The sequence below is a fragment of the Cupressus sempervirens genome, chromosome 3 (genome assembly GCF_028749045.1).
Source record: "Cupressus sempervirens isolate cs-2001-9-10 chromosome 3, ASM2874904v1, whole genome shotgun sequence".
Lineage (NCBI taxonomy): Eukaryota > Viridiplantae > Streptophyta > Pinopsida > Cupressales > Cupressaceae > Cupressus > Cupressus sempervirens.
The window spans coordinates 1,006,570,222-1,006,592,971 of record NC_143120.1 but is presented as its reverse complement, the minus strand read 5'-3'; positions in this window follow the sequence as shown (position 1 = coordinate 1,006,592,971).

Sequence of the window (22,750 nt, the reverse complement as noted above, 5' to 3'; positions counted from 1 at the left end):
GTAGGAAAATCTCATGGTTAAGTGGGAGTCTCACGATTGAGTGGGAGTGATGGCAGATGAGGGTAAGTTGAGGGTTGACATGTTTAATGGGTAGAACTTCCAGTTATGGAAGATACAAATGGAAGACTATCTATATCAGAAGGATTTATGGAAGCCGTTGGAAGGCAAAGCCAAGAATCAGGGAACTATGTTAGAGGCTGAATGAGATCTTTTGGACAGAAAGGCACTCAAAAGCATTCGGTTATGCTTGGCACCATCGTGGCATTTAATATTACAAAAGCAAAGATGACAAAAGATTTGATGAAAACCCTAGAGACACTGTATGAAAAGCTCTCCGCTTCAAACAAGGTATTTTTCATGAAGCATTTATTTAATATGAAAATGGTAGAAGGTGGATCTGTTGTAGATCATTTAAATGAGTTTAATACTATTACTAGTTAGTTATCTTCTGTGGGTATCAATTTTGATGAAGAAACCAGGGCTCTCTTGATTTTGTGTTCTTTTCTTGAAAGTTGGAATGGCTTGGTAATGGCGGTGAGTAATTCTATTCTTGGATCTAGTACCCTAAAATATGATGATGTGATTAGTGTTATTTTGAGTGAGGAAACTCGTAGGAAATCCTTAGGTGGATCTACATTAGGAAGTGCTTTGAATGCACAAAGTAGGGGTAAAATGATTGAAAGAGGAAGTAACTCTGGAAATCATGGGAAATCAAGAGGAAAGTCAAAGGGGAGGAGGTCTCAATCGAGAGGACCAAATGATTGCTGGTACTGTGGGAAACCAGGGCACAAAAAGAAAGATTGTTGGAATCGAAAGAAAAATGAAGGAGATAAATTAGATGGAGACAACGAGGCAAATGTGGTAAGTAAAAAATCCAAAGAGGATTCTTTGCTTCTATCTTTAGAGACTGTTGATGATTCATGGGTTTTAGATTCTGGTGCTTCATTTCATGCTACACCTCATAGAGGTTATTTCATTGATTATGTCCAAGGGGATTTTGGGCTTGTTTATTTGGGGGATAATGAACCTTGTCAGATTGTTGGAAAGGGAAAAATTAAGATTAAGTTGCAGAATGGGAATTATTGGTTACTACATGAGATAAGACATGTTCCAAGGCTGAGTAGAAATTTAATTTCAGTCGGGCAACTCAGTGATGAGGGTTGTGTAGTTACTTTTAATGATAAAAATTTGAAGGTTTCAAAAGGTTCCCTTGTAGTAGCAAAAGGTGTGAAAGTAGGCACCTTATATCTTTGTACAGGGAGAAAAAATAGCTGTTATAGATTCTGATACAGCGTTGTGGCACAACAGACTTGGGCACATGAGTGAGAAAGGTATGAAAGTACTTCATTCAAAGAAAGTTTTACCAGGTCCAAAATGTGTTAATATGGATTTTTGTGAAAGTTGTGTGTATGGAAAACAAAAGAGAGTGAGTTTTGTAAAGACTGGGAAGGAAAAAAAAAGGAGAAATGAGAGCTTGTACATACAGATGTATGGGGACCAGCTCAAGTATCTTCCCTTGGTGTCTCTCATTATTATGTTACATTTATTGATGACGCAACTAGAAAAGTATGGGTTTATTTACTTAGACAGAAATTTGATGTATTTCAAACTTTTAAGAAATGGAAATGCTTGGTTGAAAATTAGACTGGTAAGAAATTAAAATGTCTTAGATCTGATAATGGTGGTGAGTATTGCAGTCATGAATTTGAAGATTATTGCTCCACTAATGGTATTCATAGATAGAAAACTGTTCCAAGGACTCCACAGGAAAATTGAGTGGCTGAACGCATGAACAAGACTATAATGGAGCAGAGAAGGAGCATGAGGTTGCATGCTCGGTTGCCCTTACACATGTGGGCGGAGGTTGTCAATACTGTAGTATATTTGATTAATAGAGGTCCCTCTACTCCTTTAGGCTATGGTATTCGAGAGGAAGCATGGACTGGTAAGAAGGTGAGTTATTCTTTTCTCAAGACCTTCGGTTGTGAAGCTTTTGCTCATATAGACTCTGAAAATAGAACCAAGCTAGAAGCTAAATCAAAGAAATGTGTCTTTGTTGGATATGGCATTAATGAATTTGGTTATAGGCTTTGGGATTTTGAAAATCTTAAAATTGTTAGAAGTCGGGATGTCATATTCAATGAGAAAGTGTTGTACAAAGATCTATTGCAACGACATGAGAAGAAAGAAGATGATTATGTAGTGCTAGATGATACTCCAAAAGTTGATGTTCCAGCCATTCCTAATGATGTGCAACAACTACAAAAATAAATACCACAAACCCCAGTGAATGTTAGATAGTCAACAAGGAAAATTAGACCTCCACAAAGATTTTCTCCCTCTTTGTATTCTATTTTACTTACTGATACTGGTGAACTTGAAAGTTATGATGAAGCTGTGCAGGTGGATACTAAGATTCAGTGGGAGTCTGCAATGAAAGATGAAATGGACTCTTTGCTACAGAATAAGACATGGGATCTATGCAAGTTGCTTGCAAGTAAAAAGGATTTACAGAATAAGTGGGTTTACAGGTTGAAAGAAGAGGAAGGAGGTAAGAAATGATTTAAGGCTAGTTTATTTGTAAAAGGATTTGCATAGAAAAAGGGAATTGATTTTGATGAGATGTTTTCTCCTATTGTTAAAATGACTTCTATCCATACTATTTTAAGTCTTGTGGCTACTAAAGATTTGCATTTAGAGCAGTTGGATATTAAAACAACTTTTCTTCATGGTGATTTGGATGAAGAAATATATATGGCCTAGCCACGGGGATTTGAGGTCAAAGATAAGGAGAACTTAGTGTGAAAATTGAAGAAAAGTTTATATGGCTTGAAGCAAGCACCTCGGCAATGGTATCTAAAATTTGACAAGTTTATGCATGAGCATGGCTATAACAGGTGTCATTCAGATTATTGTGTTTATTTTAAGAGGTTGGATGATGATAGCTACATTATTTTATGTCTATATGTTGATGATATGCTTGTAGCTGGGTCTAACATGGATCATATTAAGGGGCTGAAACGCCAATTAGCACATACATTTTCTATGAAGGATTTGGGGGCAGCAAAAAAAATCCTTGGTATGAAGATTTGTAGAGATAGGAAGAAGAAAATATTGACGCTATCTCAAGCTAATTATGTTGAGAAGGTGTTGCAACATTTCTCTATGGAGAATGCTAAAGCTGTCAGCACACCTTTACCTGGTCATTTGAAATTGACTAAGGAGATGTGTCCCAAGACACTGGAAGAGGAGGATAAGATGTCCAAGGTACCCTATGCTTTAGCTGTAGGAATCTTGATGTATGCTATGGTATGCACTAGGCTAGATATTGCACATGCAGTGGGAGTCGTTAGCAGGTATATGAGTCATCCAGGATTTGAGCATTGGAATGCTGTCAAGTGGATTCTCCGATATTTGAGAGGAAAATCCAATAAGTGTTTACACTTTGGGGGCTCTACTACTAATTTATAGGGCTATGTTGACTCAGATTTGGTAGGGGATATTGATACCAGGCGGAGTACTACAGGTTATGTCTTTACTGTTGGTGGGGCAGCTATGAGATGGGTTTCTAGGTTACAAAAGATAAATGCTCTATCCACTATAGAGGCAGAGTATGTTGCTACTATAGAGGCAGCCAAGGAGATGATATGGCTTCAGTTCTTCTTAGAAGAATTGGGACATCCTTAGAAGGATAATTATTTGTTCGCAGATAGTCAGAGTGCCATTCATCTTGCTAAGAATTCAGCTCTGCATTCTAAGACCAAACACATACAGTTGCGGTACCATTTCATTCGGTTAGTTTTGGAGGATGGACAATTAAAGCTGGAGATGATACATACCAATGAAAATCCAACAGATATGTTGACAAAGGTTGTAACAAGGGAGAAGTTGAACTCCTCTTCAGCTTCAGTTGGTCTTTTAGACTGAACATGAATAAAAGAACAACATAGTCTAGGGTGGTTTGATCTAGTGGGAGCCCCATGTCGTAGTGGTATTGCTTTAGGATTAGTCTCCAAGTGGGAGATTGTTGTTTAGTATGGAGCCTGATCAGTCCCCAAGTGGGAGATTGTTAGATTATGGTGACTGATCAGGAAAGTATTGTACATACTTCATAATTAGTGGGGTTAAATTTTTTTTGTTACTATTCGCCAATCATTTTGGTACTATTCGCCATTCATAGATTCGCCACTAAAGTTATGGCTAATTACGGCCGACATGTTATAACCCTAAAGCAGTCTAATACTTGTATAAAAGGGTTTAGGGTTGGGTATTTTTCATTATGTTGTGATGCAGAATTGGTTCTTGCGACAAGTTTGGGCTGTAAGGGATTACAGATTGTAATCAGGTTGTAATCACTGGATTGTAATAAGATCAGACTTGCTGTTTGGTGGATGTAGCCCAGGGATTGTGTGAACCACGTTAAATCTTGGTGCCTTTTGTTCATTTCTGTGTGATCTTTTATTTTCTGTCATTGGTTATATTTGCATGTAGTTTTTATTTCTGTCTGTGGTTTATCCTAACAAGGACCATGCATAAGGACTATTGGTTAGTCATAATTGGGGGGATATAATCCCTTATAATGTTTTATCTATAATAAGAGTATATGGTTTTTTGGGGAAGCCACATGTGTTATCATTTCATGTGCCCTTGAAGATAGGAATAGTTGAGCTATTATGGCAAATAGGCACTATAGATGAGAGGGAGTTGCCTAAGAAGGGTACCTTTTTTCCAATTGTTACTGTGGTACATGATTTTTTCTTTGTGAGAAAAGGGTGGAAGCACCTGAATTTGTTTCTAGATAGATATAACATGGTAGAATCTCATGCTATATTTATTGATCCTAAAGGATTCTATGACCTCTTAAGAGAGAGGGTGAAAGCTTCTCTCATGGTGCAACAAGTTCATTATCCAGAAGATATAATCAGAAATATTTTTACTTTGGAAGAACAAGAACTAAGAAAGGAGAAATGGATAGTATTCAGCAAGACCTTAGAATTTATTAATGATTTTGACCCCTAGTATGACCCATTGAAAGATAAAAAAATATTGGGGAGCCAAGATGCAAGCATTAATGAATAATTTTTCTATGATTATCCAAACTATGAATGAAAAGAAAGCGACATATCTAGACAAGGTCATAGAGGTGCAAAGGAGGATCAATAGCAAAAATGCAGTGACCCCTGACCAATATACCTTGCAGAAAAGGGTGGGATATGTGATGATCCAGAATGTGCAACAGGTTCCTCTTCAGCAAAGACTAGACCCAAGAAGCCCATCTATACCCAGTGCTCCAAAAAGACAAAGATTAGAGCAAGGGTCTTCTTCCCAAGTGGAGCAATATTCCCCAAGCTAATCCCCTATCAGAATTAATGATGAAACATCCCTAAGGGAGTAGCTTAGACAAATTGGTGGAGAGGGAGATGTAATTGTTACTTCCATAGATTTGGAGAATGGAGAGCCTCAAGAACCACTTGCACCTTCATTGGATCTCACTGTGGCTGATTATCAAGGTAAGGAGATTGATCCCATAGTTGCCCAAGCCTCAGAAAAAATTATTAATGATGAGAATTTTGTAAAATCTAGGGCTTTTGCTCAATTTTTTTGGAGATTAACTATGGGAAATTTTGAGAAAACTTGTGAGAAGATAAATGTAGAATAGCTAGACAAACTTGACTCTAATATTAAGGAAGAGGTAAAGTCTAAATTTTTGAATGACTTTGCTCAATTTACTCTTGAAGCTGGGAGGCAGATAGTTAAACAATCAAGAGTCCTCCTTTTGCTAGAATGAGATATAGTAAATGCCATTATTTTTGATTCAGTAAGAAAATAGAGGGATGTTCAACTAAGGACCGAGGAAGAGATATTACAGGCTCATAGAGGAGTCAAGTTTATTGATGACCACCAAGCCCTTGTTATTTGGTCTATGGGAAAAAAGAACAATACTAGAATGCATGAGATTTCTACTGTAGAGTATACTGGTGCATTGACAATATTCAGGGCTGGTGAGGTAGGTAGTAAACAGATAATGGGAATGGCATCAGAAATGCTAAAATTTGGTAGTGTGGTGTCTAGTCAAGAAGAAGATAGATTTTCCCAAATCAATGTTGGGTTTGAAGAAGTTCTAAAAGCATATGAGGAGAGCGGTATGCACATACAATCATTAGAAAATGAAGTGACTCAAATGGAAAAGATTCTCGGGAAAAAAAAATTAGGAGAATCCAATAAACCTAGGATTGCATACCCCCCATGACCACCTGTTGAGCCTTTTAAATCAACACCAATTGTTGAGATACCAGATACCCCAGAAAGGCCTCAGCTCTATATTGCATAGGATTTTGAAGAGGAGAAAAATAAATTATATCCATTACATGTAGAACTTAATAATCAATATGAAGAAAAATTGAGCCAGGGTATCATGTATTTAGTAGATAGAATTGAATGGACATCATTTTTTGATTTAATAACAAGGATTGTAGCTATCATGGATGAGCTAAAAGGAAATGAAGCTATATCTAGACCTATTGTACAGAAATGGACAGAAAGAAATGAAGATATCGCTGCTATGTGTATATCTATTATTTAGCTGACATGTGATCAGATAGAAAAGATTTTTGATTTGTTAAATAAATTGCAAGATTTTGATGATAAACAAGATTCCTTCCAAAGAAGATTAACTATTTGTTTTTCTAAGTATTTTATAGAGAAATTTGATTTATTCCCTTGTGCTTTAAAGACAATTGAGAAAGTGAAGGAAAGGGAAGAATGGAAGAAGGAGCTGGATGAAATATTTTGCGAAAGAATAAATAAAGTTATAAATGAACCTAGCCATTTATTATGGGCAATGAAAAATGAAGAGCTGGTAAAAGTGCAGTTGTTCTACAACACTGTCAGAAAAGATCTTGGGGATATGGAGGAAATTACAAATTCCTTGATAACCATACAAAGAGAGATCCTGAGTTTTGATTGGCTAGATGACATTGCCTATAATGAGTGTAAAGAAAAAATTATGTCTATAGAACAGATGGTAGGAGATGATGAGGAAGAAGAAGGTACAAAAATAGAAGTCACCCCTGCCGTTGATGATAAAGACAAAGAAAATCCTCAGGTAGCAGGAGATGACTCATCACTTTCACATTTGATGGCCACCGACCTTGAGGAACTAGAATGATAAAAGGATTTGATCATAGTATTTTTTTCTTTCCAAGTGGAATAACAGAAAGGGACCCACAAACAAATTTTCAATGTACCAGTCTTTTTGTTATTCACAGGTTTGTCTTCTTGTGATAGCTATATGTAAGAATCTTTTGAAGGACACCTGTTAATCACATTTTCCCTTTGCTTTTTGCAACTCATGCCTATATAAATGAGTTTTCAAGGCAATGTGAGGGTCCAATTTCTAAGGCTGTAGGTGAAATACTTAGTTTGTTTTTAGTTCAATATTTGGAGCAAGTTTCATGATGTATTTTCTCTATTAGTTGTTGAGGATACATTAATATAGAATGATCTCTGTGTTTCTTCCTAAGGTCATTCTGAGTTTTACTACAAGTGTATACAATTTTCAAAGAAAATGAATACAAGTTAATAGCTGTCCCCATATCAGTTCTTTTTGAATTTTGTCTCCTTTTTGATTACTTAGTCATCTTGATGTTGTGTAAGTAAAGGTTTGTGCAATTGAATGCAATCCACTTAGGTTGTATATCTATTCACCGCTGCTATTAATTCAATGAATTGAGTAAATGCTTTGATGAATTGGATAAGGTTTTTGTAAGTAACAAGAAGGATATTTTGAATGATGGATTCTAGTAAGAACTGCTGATAATATTTGTTGTAATGCAACAAATTAGATCTATAGATTTGTTGCAGACTCTGAACCCTATTGGATTAGGCACTGATCAAAGTGGTTTAGCTAAAAGATAAATAGATCATAAATGGGTATCAAATGCAAAATTTCAATCAATTTTACTTTTATTTCCTAAAGATCTTCAAAGTTGGTCAATACTTGTTTGCATGAAATATCCTGGCCTTAGTTAGCCACTGTTGCAAAGAATACTTGCAGATCTACAGAAGAGTTTATGACCAAATCTTTTAAATGGGATGCATTCTATTTAAAATGTCATAATTAGCTGTATGTTTGTGGATTGAGGATGAGAATCAAAATGAAACTAAGATAATTTGCATACAATAATAGTCATATTAAGTCATCCCTTAGGTATACCCACCTTGGTTTTACAGAGCCTAAAGAGAAGAAAACTATTCTTGGTTTTGTTAATGTTGGATCCAAACAGTGTGCATGTGTAACTGAAAATAGGAAATGGCTAGTCCTTAGGTTGCATAAGTAGTATCATTTTGGTATTGAGGCCCTCTATTGCATAGTAGTTTCAAATCAAATGGATAAGATTCATTCTTATCCATGTGCATAATGGTTTGTTGTGGTTAGAACAACCTATTTTGATAACCAAGAAGATGATCTATAGGATCACTGGTCTTCCTATGTTGGCAAAAGAAAAATCAACCAAAACCCTAAGTTAGGTCAAGCTAGAGAAGAAAGCCCTTGCACAGTGGGATGGAAGGGGAATGAAGATCAGTTATGTTACAAATATGGAATTGAAATTCAAGATACATGTCATCACTCACAAAATTTATAGCTCAATTAGACTTAATAACATGTCATGCGAGGCACTGTATCTAGCATACAAAGTGGTCAAGAATAACCTGTCATGTGACCTTGCCGAGTTGATGCCGAACCAGTTCAACAAGAATATCGAAAGTATAAGAGCTTCCAAGAATAATCATTGTAAGTTAGATTCCCTTTTGACTTGTCTATTTTTCTATGTGCAAAATTTTTTCCCATCTAAAGGTACTATAGTATGGAAGAAGGATGTACCTGCTCTTTATTAGATTAATGAATATATAGCTGAAATGGGAGAAAAATATGTGAGTATTATGGACAAATACTTTGATGTATTCAAGGATAAGATGAATAATAGATTCAGGATTCCAAAGAAACTAGTTAATTATTACAATAATGATGTTTGTTTCATGGTTGATAGTGACAAAGTATATATACATGCAATTAGACTGAGAATAGTATGGGTTAAACCTCTAAGTTATGAGGTAAACATAGATGAAACCAAGGACATTATTGATGCACTAATTAATGAGCTTGTTGACCCTAAAGCTAATACTTTGGCACTTATGATGAAGCTAAGGCAAGAATTGAATTGGAAATCAAACTCACTCAGGCAGTCAACAAAGGGAAGAAGAGAATTGCTAAATTGAAAACCAACACCACTCTTCTATTAATTGAAGGAAAAGGAGATGATATTGAGGATGAAGAAGTAGAAGATGAAGAAAAATTAGAGGAAGAAGAGCCATTAAAGAATAAAGGTAAGGTTATTATAACCAAGCCTGCCAAACCATCTACTACTATGTTTACAAGGAGATTATCTAGGAAGAAACTGGACAAAGAAGGAGGAGATATAATCTTTAAAAAGCCTCCACCCGCCTTCTAGGAAAGATTGAAAGATATAGAGTCAGGATTAGGCATAGCAAACTTCAAAGCACTAAAGTATGATACTAGGAATATAGAGGAAAAAAATAAAATAGATGATGTATTAATGTCTAAAATGGGTAAGTGGAAGTATTCCCTAGACTAGCTTGCTCAGTAGATTCCAAGTGATGTAATGGAGAAGATCAAGCCAAGATGGGAGAATGCCACGAAAACTACAAAAGACATATACAAGCTAACCTTGAGGTAACTCATGTCAAGTTTGAATGACAAGGAGGTAAAGGAATCTCTAAGGGATGAAGTAAAACTTACCTTGAGATTCAACACTTGTCTTATATTGTTGAATGGCATTAAACATGTGGTAAGGAATGCCACTAACATATGAAAGAACATTTATGTTCTTCACAAGCCAAGTGATTTTTTTGTCAATGTTAGTGACAAGGATGATGATGGACATGAAGAATATAGGAAATTGACGATGAAGCAGTTACTCATTATGACAATGTAGATGATGATGAAGAGGAATAGGGAAAGAAAGCTACCAAGGAAGACTTACTTGAAGTGCAAAATACTGAGGAGACCAACCTAGAGAAAATTGCTGCAATGGTCATAGCCTCACTTCCTCATTCTCTGAGCCAAACATTGAAAACATCAAGCCCAAAGAAAGCTACAATAGGATTGATTGTGTCAAATACTATAAGTACAAGCACTTAATCAATTTTGCACTTGTCTAGCTCATTACTTCATTGAAAAAAGTGGCAAGAACTTCATCTACTGAGCAGCCACCACTTCCCTCTACATTATTTTTGGTTAAACCAGGTATTTCTACAATTTGTATCACAAGAATAAGTGTAGTATTTACTTTTTCAACAAGTCCTACCATTTCTACTATTGTTTCTATTCCTAGCATGCAAATAATAAGTGTAAGGACAATTGAGACCAAGTCTCAACCAAGTTAATTTTTTTTGGGTAAAGGCAAAGAGGAGGAAGAAGAAATTGATCTAGACGAGGAGATTGTAATTCTGAATTGGGACATCTCAAATTTCAATCCTAATCAAATGCATATTTTTGGAGAACTTCTTCAAAAGAAAGCTAAGTAGCAGAGGCTTAGAGATGAAAGAAATAAGGAATTCCAAATAATTGAAGATGCAAAGAATATCCTAGAAGAGGCACTAGACATAAAGGTTGACACTTCTCAACCAATTTTGAATTAGTTAGTAGAGGTAGTCCAAAAATTCAATGAAGATTTGAATGGACAAGAGAAATTGTTGTAGAGAGCTGAGAAGAAGTTTGAGAATAAAGTTTTAGAACTTATTGCTCAAAAAATTGCTATTCATCAAGTAGAATTATCTACTATTCTAGGTTCACTAGAGACCTCTTGCAACAATGTATCTTCACTATTCGGTAAACTCTGTGACATTTAAATTTTCACCAAATACATTAAAGAAAAAATTTCTAAGATTGATGAAGATCTGAAGGAAATTGCACAAAAGTTGCAACTTGACCCGAGTTATAGCTCTGCCCACTACACAAAGATTAGATTCTTAATTGATATGCAACTAGAATTGCTGAGAGAAGAAGCCAGAATAAGAGCTAGATTTATAGGCATTTAGAGTATGATTCTCCCACACATGGATGTATTGAAGAAACATATTTCACATGCTAGAATGCTCATCCATGACAACAAATTCTCAATTGTAGACCACATGATAGAACTATTAGCAAAAGTGCAGATTGCATTGCACACATGCAAGGTGTTGCAAGAGAATTGGGACAAGACAATGGCACTAATCCTAAACTTACATGAAGATTTCTTGTCACATTTTGGCATTACTATATGACATATAGCATACATCTTTGGCATTAATGTCAAAAAGGGGGAGAAGATTGTATATTGTAAAGAAGATGTATATTATAAGAGAAAGTATACATAAAGGGGTAGAAAATGTATATATCAGATGTGAAAAGATGTAATGTATACTGTATATTATGTATGGGGTAGCATTATAATATTATACATGTATAGATACTCAAAGATACATCTCTTACAAAGCCAAATTTGAAAAATCTAAAAAACAAAGTACTCTACCAAGTTGGAGACACAAGGTGATGAATAAAAGGTATTATTGAACCTTTTGAATTTAGTTTTGACTAATATGGGTTTTGTCACTAATGCCAAAGGGGGAGATTTTTGACATTACAATTATGTTTTTTATTAGTGACATGCACTTATTCAGTTGTAAGTATCTACCAAGTATATTGTACAGTTAACAGTGTTAACCAAGAATTTTAGACTCTACCGAGTTCTATAGTTGCTACTGAGTCCAAGAAATAGTATTTAGTTTGCACCAGGTAGTTTCTACTATAATGGTGATCAGTAGTGTAAACTGAGCTTCATAAGGTTTATCAAGTTCTTTGGTGCATTACAATGATGTGAATCCAGTGTTGACCGAGGCACCCAGTGTTAACCAAGTGACTCAGTTTATAGCAAGCTCGTAGTGATAGCATTTATTGAGCAATGTAGTCAGAATCAAGTGACTCAGTTTATATGTCAAGTTTCATAGTAATTAAGTGAGTCACCAATGTGGACCAAGTTCAAGACTAATTGGAAGTGATCAGTATGGACCGAGATTCTACATCTACCAACTACATGATGATGTCAAGCATTGACAGTGGATGTCCAGTATTAGAACCTCACCGAGCTAGTCTTCAGAACTTGAGTTCCTGTAGTTGGGCTGATTTTGTATAAAATTGTATTGTAGCTAACTTTATTGATTTGTAAATTGGATTGGTATATATGTAATGTATTGTATCACATCTAATGAGATTTATGAAGTAATGTAATAAGCAGAGAAAAGAAGATGAGCGAAATACAAGGCTACAACAATATAAGGAGCAACAAAGATTTATCTATCAACACAAGGTGATCACTACACTCAAGGAATCTCATTCAACAAACCAAGTTGTAGATCAGAGATCGACTAATATTTCATTTTAAAAGGTGGATCAATTAGATCCTTTCACAATAAGGTAGACCTAACAATCTTTTGTAAATTTCTTTATCGAGTGCATACTTTATTGTATGTTTATTAATCCATTTGCAAAGTAGACCTAGTAGTTCATATTGCTCTTAATAGGGAAAATAACTAGAAGTGATCATTGTAAGCCTTAATAGACCAACTTTATACTATAGTACTAAAGCTTGTGGGTATCATCCCCACCCTAGTTTTACATTCTATTTGGAAGGTGTCTAGGTCACCAAATTGTGTGTCAAAAGTGTTATAAATGCTTTTATGTTTTTTAGTTTCTCATGCATGCAATTAGATTAGAATACTCATGAAGGATTAATTGCTAATTAAGGATTAAGTTTTATTGGTTACTGATTCACCCCTCCCCTCTCAATAACTTAGCCTATCACATATATTTCCAATAGAAGATAATATTGATGAGTTGGATCATTTAATTCAAGGAGAAGATTAGGTAAGATAACTAATGAACAAACTTGATGAGAAGCTTCTAGTAAAGAAGGAGATGAATAGATACAATAAATCTGTTGGATCAAATAAAAAACCCTAAGATATATGGTGATTGTGAGAAATGAAAACAGACTAGAATTACCTATTTAAGGAGACATGAAGATATATGTTGAAGAGAGAGCACAAAAAAAAGATGGCACAGAGAAGAGAAGATAATAGAGAAGTTGTGCGTGTTTGAGAGATTTCTAGTGAGATGGAACAATGTTGTTGAGGTTGATAATCAAAGCTAAGAAAAAGGCTTAAGATTTTGTAAAGAAAAGGGTGAATTCTTGAAGGGTTGCCACAAAAATCAAGGACATAGGTGACAAGGAAGGATTATCAGGGATTCAAAACATGAACTAAATAGAGATCTAAAACTACAAAGTGAGTTGCAATCATATAGATCAAAACCTATTGGTTTCTTTCTAATCATTGTAAATAGTTTGTATTGAAATCCTTTTTATCAAAGGTTGACCTAACAATCATTAAGGACTTAACTGTCTATGTAAATCCTTTAACTGGGTGACATTCTAATGGAATGTTCTAAAGTCCTCTAACAAGGCCACCCCTAACAAGGTGATTAAATCCTTTAACTAGGTCACATTTAATAGTGTGTATTGTAACCTTTAATAGGGTTGGCTTCTACCAGGTCTCACTTTGAAAGAGTGAAAAAGTGGTGACATGTTGACATGTTACTAGTTAATATTTTTATTTAGATTACAATAGAGATCGAGCATCAGGATAACAAAGACATAAAATTAATTAATTGTTTGATTGTTCAATTGGGACTAATGGACCTTGCATAACTTATTCCCATCCCTCCCCCCTCTTAGTTATTTTAAGAATTCTAAAAATATGATACCACATACCTCTCAAGGCCAAAGTTAATCATAGAAGGTTTGAAACCATTGAATCGGGAAATTTTAGTCCCTGACAAGCCTTGTTAAACAGTAAAGAGCATTGTTAGAAATAAGAGATAATGTTGTAAATGGAAAGAAGACACAAGAAAAACAAGAAGGAGATATGAGGGAAATAAGACACAAGAAGGACATGATTGTCATTGAATGTTTTATTGATCATTCTTCATCATAAGCATTTTTTTGTATACCCTAACATGAGAGATTTGATGAAAGTTAGTTGATTCTAGTAGTGGGTGATTGAAGGTACAAAACCAATGGCTCTAAGATGTTTAAAAGATATTTTACAAGGTGTGTAGGAAATGGGAAGGATAGTTGAAATATTGGAAATAAAGCCTAATAGGGGCTAAAAAGGGCTACAAGGCCTAAATTGAAAGCAAAGAGATTAGGAAGGAAAAGAGAGATAGAAATAAACTTTTGGCACCTTGTCAAGAAATACAAGTGTAGATTCATGACCTTCACAGTTCTAAAAGACACCCTAGGTGATATGGAGGTTGATAGATTCTTCAATGGGGATTGGTATATGGAGGATGGACTCATGATGGTCATTAGATGGTTTTGGGTAATGCTAGGAGTAGGGCATGTGTGGATGGGAATTGGATGAATGGGGGGGTTTTAATGATGGTAGGAAATGGGAGGGGATCTATAAGAGGGGTTTCAATAATTTTAGGAAATAGAGGGGGATCTATAAGCGAGGTCAATGAAAGAGGGATGATAGTTATGAGAGATGGAAGAAGAGTGATGGGTGTGAGAGATGAAAAGGTTTCAGCACTAGAAACTTCACATGATGTAATTCGATGACATGACTCATCATTTTTAGAAAATGAATATTCTATTTTCTTTCTTGTAAAATTCCTTGGAGTCTTGGGTGTTACTAGATGAGGTGGATGATGAAAAAATGTAGATAGTGGAAAGCTATATAAAGGAAAACTATATCTTAAGCCACATAATGGATGGAATGATGTAAGGTTTTGTTGTCACTTAGGTTTGCACCCTTGTCCAGAGCCTATGCATGAGGACAATCTAGTGAAACATGGAAACAACCTCCAAGCTTTGGGACTTGAACTGTGAGGTCGAGTCTTCAAAGAAGGCCAGCTTCCTCTTACTATCAGGATGCACCTAACTACTCTTGGAGAGGAAAAGGGAGAAGGAGAGCATGAAAGAAAATCTACTTAATTTAATCTAAAGAGGTGATGCATCAAAATAGAGTGTTCGGACCAAACTCTGCCCATATATGCACCATTGAACTAGAATGAAACTAAGGATATACACATTCAGACCTGCTTTAATCTAATAATCACATGCAGATCAGAAGACCAAGATGAATGACACAAGGAAAGAGAGATTCACTTATACTATCATTCATAGGCCAAGGAGATATAGTCATGCAGATCATAGATCTCTACAAAACACCAGTAAGAGGCAAAGAGTTCTTGCACTTTCATACCAATGGCTGAAAGAGATAAGGTAGAAAATCATGTAGTTCAGAGGCACAGGGGAATTTACATTGAGAATCTACAGAGTAGTAACAGAGAAAATAGAGAAAGGTCGACCCTTACAAAATTCACAAAAATTCCCTTTATAGTTCAGGCATAATTGAGATTTTCCCTCCAAAACTATCTTGCAACCACTGCCATCAAGGCTCTACCAAGAACAATCATGGGGATCTAAAGAAATTTGATCTAAGTACAGCTTTAGGTACCACAAAATTTGACTGTTAACTAAAATAGGGCCTTGAGAAGATAGAGGCGGCCCGGCCCCATAACTATGCTCTAACCAAGTAGATAGATTAGATTGAGGTGGTAGAGTGTCTCTGCATGCTTCACATTCACTTTTGGTGGTTGGAATTGATCATAAGATTGGATGTGTGTAAAACCTTGATTTCTTATCATTTTTGGTGCATGAATCAGTAGAGTCAGTGAGTCAACTGAGCACTATAAGAAAAATAGGCCACGTGGACCAATCAGTTCATTTCTCTTTGCCACCCACAAGGTCTTCCTGAGGTTGACCAATCTCTCTTTACTAACTGCGCCACCTTGCAACCCTAACCATGAAAGTCACATTAGTTGTCGACTGCTAATCATTACTGCCTCCACCAAACCCGCTAGGACACATGTCACCAAGGCACTATGTCACTATGCATATCCTCTAAGCAATTTCCCATAGCGAGATAGTGCCCACCGTGGATCCAGAATGATCTAACAATTGTGAAGACTCGACGTATTACTGCGCTATCTCCTTAAAACTTTTGGGCCCATGAAACACTTGGCAACCACTTGGAATAACCTGACATCCTCATCTTGGTGAGACCTAGCCCCACTAATCCACATGGCACAATGGCACTATGTTTCTATGGGTAATATCCTCACAGCTTTCCATAGCAAGATAGTGCCTACTATTGATTTCTCTAGATCTACGGTGATCAACAAAATTGTACAACTGTACACTGAGTTGGTTGAATGGACCAATGAAATATCACCATTGTATTATGACCCACCTGACAACTTCCATCAAGGATGAGCTGTAAGATTTCTTTGGAGAAGGGTGGGCCCATTATGTCATCTGTGCCACGCGTTACTGAGGTGCTATGTCACTATGGATAATATCTTCGCAGCTTCCCATAGTGAGATAACACCCACTATTGATTTTCTAAGATTTGGCAGCGAGAAAAATGGATCTGACCTATTAGTATACCAACCAATAGAAACTTGCCACGTGCGAACCTGTCTAAAAAATTTCCTCACTGATATCCGATGATACTTGGGACCCACCTTCCTTCTGATGTTGCCACAGTATCACTTTCCGTCTCAGCACTATGTCGCTAATGGCGAGGAACACATATTTTCTGATAGTGCCATAGTGCCCACCATGGATCTGGAAAAACTCAGTGCCAGAGAAACAACAAGGAAAAGGAGAACCCAACTGCCACATGATGAAAAGGCACTATGTCGCTATGGCAAAGGACTGTGCAACTTCCCATAGCGAGATAGCGCCAGCCGTAGATATCTTTTGATCTGATGATGAGGAAGCTGTGAGCCTGTAGGAATAAACCTAGGAAATAAAGAATATCCTAATGTTTCATCATTTAATTTTTTTGATATTCCTGGGATGATTTAAAATAACAATAAACTGGGAAGTGACCGTTGGGCGGGCAAGTATTTAAAATTCAAATATTTGGCGGGGGGCACAATATGTAATAGGTTTCAAAGTCTAAAAGGTAATGGAAAGGAGCCTTGGACCAAACAGGGTTGGATAATGTTATAACAATTAAGAAACAACATTTAGGAAACTTTGTATTATTAGTGTCATAGAAAGTAAGAAAAAATATTTGGAAGCCAATGTATTATTGTACTTTTAAGAATATTTAAAAATATTTACCTCAGGTATTCTTGCAACTGTCCTTGCATCTCTAGAAAAATGAGTACTATGTGATGTTCTCATACTACTCACTACACCCTGCATTGCATATTGTTCATATATTAATGTAGACTGTTCTATAAAATAAAAAATTATTTACTTTTATTGTATTAAGGTGATTAAATAATAACATATGAAAACTCAAATATAAACAAACATTCATCTTCTTTCCACCAAAGACCATCATCATCAAATCATCTATGAACATGAAATCCCCACCTCTAAGTGCATAATAGTCTTCTCACAATGTAAACATGCATGTGATGTCAATCCATCTTGATTCCCCTTGGTATTCAACCCATCACATATGCCCTGACAACTAAAATACACATATTTATCAGGCCCTAAAGATTATAATGATGCACAAGATTATGATGAAATTGGCACAAGAGGGGATGACATCGGTGGTGTAAGCAATGATGATGGATTTTTTGCAGGCTGTGATGACCCTAATGGCACATCTTGATGATGGTGGAGGTGTTGTAGGTGAATTAATACCACCTAACTATGAGCCATGTTGAATGATGACATTGGTTAATGATGCAACTACATGAAGAGTCTGTAAATTAATAGACTCATTTATAATTGTTAGGAGCACAATATGAGACATGATGTTTCATGTTGTATGTCTCCTCTCATGTGTTGGTACCATCCTAGGAGCCCTAGGTCTATCTTGTGCAGAGCCTTTCTTACTACCTTGGAACTAAGGAATGCTAAAGTAATTTGGCTTCTTGCCAAGGATTAACTTACAATATAGCTTTCATAAAAAATAGAAAGGTAACTCATAATTATTACATGATGGTGGGTCAAGTACCGCATACCACCTATCCTAGAAAGTTGATCTCATCCTAGTGTGAGTGCACTAATCAATCAAATTTTTTTTTGGTTGTTTCTAATAGGGAGTTGCTAGAATTAGGTTCAGTGAAAGAAGCACATATAACACCTTCATTTATGTCCTTATCTTTGATTTGTCAATATGATAATCCATCGGGATAAAATGCATGATACTTATCCCTCCATGAACCCCATTTTGTAACCACCCTAGACACCTCATTCTCATTTTGGATCATTTGTTCAAGTGTATCTACTAGGGTTGAGTGGTGAGAAAGACTAGATGACCAAGAAACCTATTAATCATTTAGCTAATGTAAGAGGTATTTAGTGTAAATCAATTTATGAGGTCCTCTTGCATAGCATTTACATGATCTAATGGTAAGCACAAAGGGTTTATAGGTAGTCATGGTTGTTGAAGGAGAATACTAAGTGGAGGGTTTTGTGCCTATGTCATAGTGGGTGGATTTTGTGTCTGTGTCACAAAATGTGGAGGGTTTTGTGGTTGTTTGATAGGGGGATGAGGGTTTTGTGGTTGCCCCACCATCAATGGAGGGTTTTGTACTTTGGGGGTTGATTGCATTGTTTGTGTATGAGGAAGTATTTCATGTCTAACTTGTTTTCTTGGTTTCTTTGATGTATTTGATAGTAAATTTATAAACTAAACAAAAATATATTACAAACCTTAATTTTTTAATAGATAGAACCAAATGGAAGAAAATAAAGCCAATTTTTTATTTAAAAAAATACCTTATTTATGGGGCAACATGGTCGAAAATGTTGAAAATGACTTGAAAAATGTCAAAGCTTCACCAGGTTCTATTATTTGTCTTCTCCTCAAGCTCTGTTTGTGTGATTTTAGGCATTGAAATGAGGCAATCAATCATTTTATAAAAAAAAACATGTAGCTTTTCAAAACCTAATTAGGTTTTAAAAAATTAAAAGTTTTTAATAACCCCATGGGGTCACAAAACCCAATCGGGTTATCATTAAATGTTACAAGACTAGGCTTGGTTACCAAGCATGGTAGCTTTTTTTAGTTTGAAATAATTTGATTAGGTTATTCATTTTGATCGAGTTATTCATTCCAATTGGGTTATTGAAGAATTGATTTTTTTTTGCATGGGTGTCCACTTTTTTGTACACCTACTTGGTGCACACACCCCTAAATGATCTACAACCCCTTCAAAAACTGCATGAAATTGATGATTTGATGCTAGACAATCTAAATGAATTGAGGGGTTTTTGAATTACATATAAAAATATGCTTACATTGACTCTCATGATATCCACCCTAAATACCATTATGTATAATATTGAGACACTTTCTAAGAAGCACAATGTTCCTCTTCATTGGCATAAGGAGATGGATGCACATCTTGATGATGGGTTGGATTATGATGAGGTTGCGGTGCTTAATATAAACAAACAAGACATAGAAAAACTATTTATGAACTTAGAAACTAGACTCGGAGTTGACCACAAAAAACTCAAATTGTCAATAAAATGGTGCTCAAATGAGGCAATAAATGTGAGTTTTTGGGATCATTGGCGGATGGCTTTCGAAAAACCACCACACAAAAATTTGGAGGTGCCATTTTATTTCTTGACAAAAAAATTTATGCTAAATTTGTGAAGGGACACAAAGTGAACTATTGAAGCATGAGGCCCAACATGGGCATAGGAGGAGTTCCCCAAGATAGACTGTTTTTGTAGTGAAATAAATTTGTCACTTATGTCTCCCCATAAATATCTTCCCCCCTCCTCTAGTCCAACCTCCTAATTTCATTGAAGAGGCTAGCTCAGAAGCTATTAGAGTCATCCATAGATTGAGTGGTCTATTAGTCACCCAGACTACATCAGTTTTGCCTCCTTATGTTGTTGATGTTGGTGTAATTACGTCAGCTAGCAATTCACATGTCTGTGTGCCCCATACTTGCATTATGTGAAAGAATTTATGCTTGGGTCCCTTGATAAATTGTGATTATCAGTTTGCATTTTGGAACAATGATACAAAAAATGTCACTACATCTCATGCAAGAGACAAGGAGAGGCATGCAAAGTCGTGGACTTCTTCTATTATGGCAAGTCTATACATTTTATTTGTCACATCATAGTTAATTCAATAAGTTTTCTGTTGTGATTGAATAAATTTTTACCTATCTTTTCATATAATTTATTTATTTTTAAAGCATTCTAATTCAAGACTATTTATCTTTGTTATTGAACTTTTTTTCTTTAATCAAAACCAATTGGCATTTTTCCCTAGCATTTTTACATGTTTCCAAACACATAATTAAGTTACTTTTAACTTCTAGTAAAATCCATATCAACCACAACAAATTATATTTATTTTAGAAAACTTGACTTTATATACTATTTCTATTTTTCATTTTCCTTTTCCTTTTGATAAATTTCTATTAAAAACATATACTTTATAGATTTGCAATATAGAAATGGAAAACTATCTTTATACAAAAAATACATATCCAACCCAACATTTGATGTTGGAGAAATAAGTCCACCTTCCATACTCAACTAATAAATTGCAAATGAAACCATCTTTACATTGATTTGTTTAAAATAAAACTAGTCTTACATTAAAATTTTCATTGCCATTGCAGAAATAAGTACACCTTACATTGATTTGTAAGGAAGAAATGCAACTATAAACCAAAAGATACTCATTGAAATTGTAGAAATAAATCCACCTTGTGTTAAAAATCAAATTAAAAGGGATACAGCTAGAGGCTATGTGCATTGATAGCTGAATAGAATAGCAGATGATCAATTCAAACATACGAATAATTTACACTCTTCATGTTATCTTCAAAGAATATGTCACCCATATCCAAGCAGCTAATTCTATCCAAGATAAAGTGGGCAACACAATTTTTCTTGTCTAGGAATTTACTTAATCTTTTTAGATTACTTTTAAATTCAATTATTCATTTTTAAATCAAATATATAAATTGAATTAGTTTTATATCTAGATTCATAATTAAAAGAAAGTAGATGTTACGAAAAAGATGACATCATATTAATGACATGACTCTTAATCCCATGAAATTATGTTTAGAATGTGATTGTTGATCTTTTAGAATTTTACTTTTTAGAACAATTTTAAAATCAAGAGTCTTATATATTTTTCTACAATATATACAAAACTATTATATCTTGGTCATGATTTGTCATTAAATAGATGACATTGAAAAGAATTTCAAAATATGTTTTTGATTATTAAAAATAGTAAGATGCTGTTGACCCATTTAAGAAACCAGCATTTTAATTGTACATTAATAGCAGTAGCGACTTTCAAAATATAAACAACATCTATGTTGTCTCTATCAAAAACCAAAAATGCAAAGTTCAGACTATAAATGGTACTGGTAATGAAATGCAATAAAATAATAATAACAGAGTATCTACATAAAATTTGCCCATTCACTCTTCCTTGAGGAACTTGAAGAAATCCTTGTAATCTTCCCTAGGTTTTGGCTTAGTCCTAGTAAACTTCTCATGTAGGGCACAAAGGGTCACCAAACAAGCATGCATAACTCTAATAGAAAATTTATTTGAGTCCTCAATATGGCTATTGAAACTATTGAACTCCCTTCTTAGCTCTTAAATCTTCGAGTCTTGCTTATCAATTTTGTCCTTCATTTTCCTATCAGCCCACTAGCCTCCTTAGTCTCCTCCAAAACCTGCACAACAAAGGGGTTAGGGGCAGGATTTGTGATAGGGTTTTTTCTTTGGGTCTCTTAGGGGGAGGGAACATGGGTATTTTTTACATCAGAGGGAGGTGGGGAATCCAAGGATGTACTAAAGGAATGGACCAAAAATTTCCTTAGCAGAGTTAGCCACAAAACTACTAGAATTTGACCCACCAACATTTTTCAAGGCTCATTTAAACTTTTCTTTGCAAGGTGGTTAGACCTATGTGCTCCAGGGGTTTCAATAACATCACCCAACTCAACAATATAAACCTCACAGTTGCCTTTTTTATGACTCTCAGGTGAAGACTTCATTTTGGGTCTTTTCTTGCTAGTATGGGAAGGCAAACAACAAGTGCAACAAGTGGCCAGGGGGGGTGACTCTGTGAGGGGCCCAGGGTTCCCTAATGGATAGATTACATAGTGAAAGTTATAAACCTTGAATAGTAGCCCTTAATGTCAAAATATGTTAAGGATGTATCTATCATTTGATTTCTGGATGTCAAGATTTTATTTTATTCATTCACATTTTAGATCATCCTAAGGCTTTTCTTGATCAAGAATCATAGTAGAAGTGTTGACATCAAAATGAATTTGAGAATATGTTTAGGATGTTACTATTATTTGATCTTTTGAATCTTATTAAAATTGTTTTTTTCATCCATTAGAAAATAGATCACTCAAAAGTTTTTATTATTATCAAAATTCATAATAGAAGAGCTAATATCAAAATGAACTAATTGAAGATGTGTTTAGGATGGGGATGCTGCTTGATCTAGTGGATGCCATTAAAATGTTTTCAGTCAAATTTTAAATCAGTCTAAGGTTGTTTCATCCAAACTTAAAAGA